This window comes from Arachis duranensis, unplaced genomic scaffold, assembly GCF_000817695.3.
Source record: "Arachis duranensis cultivar V14167 unplaced genomic scaffold, aradu.V14167.gnm2.J7QH unplaced_Scaffold_20802, whole genome shotgun sequence".
Classification (NCBI taxonomy): Eukaryota; Viridiplantae; Streptophyta; class Magnoliopsida; order Fabales; family Fabaceae; genus Arachis; species Arachis duranensis.
Genome location: NW_026264631.1, coordinates 68042 through 69408, shown reverse-complemented (window position 1 = coordinate 69408; position 1367 = coordinate 68042). Strand labels below are relative to the sequence as shown.

Genomic DNA, 1367 nt, shown 5'->3' with positions numbered 1-1367 from the left:
GTCTCATTACCAAACAACTTGGCATTCAGCTTCGTGATAGCTCCTAGATATTGAGCAACTTGCTCTCTAGTTACATCTTCATCCTCTTCAGAGGAAGAATAGTTCTCAGAGCTCATGAATGGCAAAAGGAGGTTTAATAGAATCTTTATGGTCTCTATATGAGCCTCAGATTCCTTTAGGTCCTCAATAGGGAATTCCTTCTTATCTGGGAGACGCCCCATGAGGTCTTCCTCTTTGGGATTCACGTCCTCCCCTTCCTCTCTAGGTTTGGCCATTTTGATTATGTCAATGGCCTTGCACTCTCTTTTTGGATTCTCTTCAGTATTGCTTGGGAGAGTACTAGGAGGAGTTTCAGTGATTTTCTTACTCAGCTGGCCACTTGTGCCTCCAAATTTCTGATGGATGAACTTGTTTCACTCATGAAACTTAAAGTGGCCTTAGACAGATTAGATACTATATTTGCTAAGCTAGAGGAGCTCTGCTCAGAATGCTCTGTCTGTTGCTGAGAAGATGATGGAAAAGGCTTGTTATTGCTGAGCCTGTTTCTTCCACCATTATTAAAGCCTTGTTGGGGCTTTTATTGATCCTTCCATGAGAAATTTGGATGATTTCTCCATGAGGAGTTATAGGTGTTTCCATAGGGTTCACCCATGTAATTCACCTCTGCCATTGCAGGGTTCTCAGGATCATAAGCTTCTTCTTCAGAAGATGCCTCTTTAGTATTGTTGGATGCATTTTTCCATCCATTCAGACTTTGAGAAATCATGTTGACTTGCTGAGTCAACATTTTGTTCTGAGCCAATATGGCATTCAGAGCATCATCTCAAGAAACCCCTTCCTCTGAGGCATCCCATTATTCACGAAATTCCTCTCAGAAGTGTACATGAATTGGTTATTTGCAACCATGTTAATAAGTTCTTGAGCTTCTGAAGGCGTTTTCTTTAGGCGAATGGATCCACCTGCAGAATGGTCCAGTGACATCTTAGAGAACTCAGATAGACCATAATAGAATATATCCAAAATGGTCCACTCTGAACGCATGTTAGAAGGACACCTTTTGGTTATCTGCTTGTATCTTTCCCAAGCATCATAGAGGGATTCACCATCTTTCTGTTTGAAGGTCTGAACATCCACTCTAAGCTTGCTCAGCTTTTGAGGAGGAAAGAACTTAACCAAGAAGGCCGTGACCAGCTTATCCCAAGAGTCTAGGCTATATTTAGGTTGTGAGTCTAACCATGTTTTAGCTCTGTCTCTTACAGCAAAAGGGAAAAGCATGAGCCTGTAGACTTCAGGATCTACTCCATTAGTCTTAACAGTCTCACAGATCTGCAAGAACTTAGTTAAAAATTGGTAGGGATCTTCTGATG

General features: G+C 41.6%; 1 non-coding gene across 1 annotated transcript; it reads left to right on the top strand.

Annotated features, from left to right (window-relative positions):
• The first annotated feature begins 1039 nt into the window (after positions 1-1039).
• LOC127744022 (small nucleolar RNA R71) lies at positions 1040-1143 on the top strand. The gene has a single exon (XR_008005233.1). It is a non-coding gene; the product is annotated as a small nucleolar RNA R71 (small nucleolar RNA).
• Positions 1144-1367: the final 224 nt, after the last annotated feature.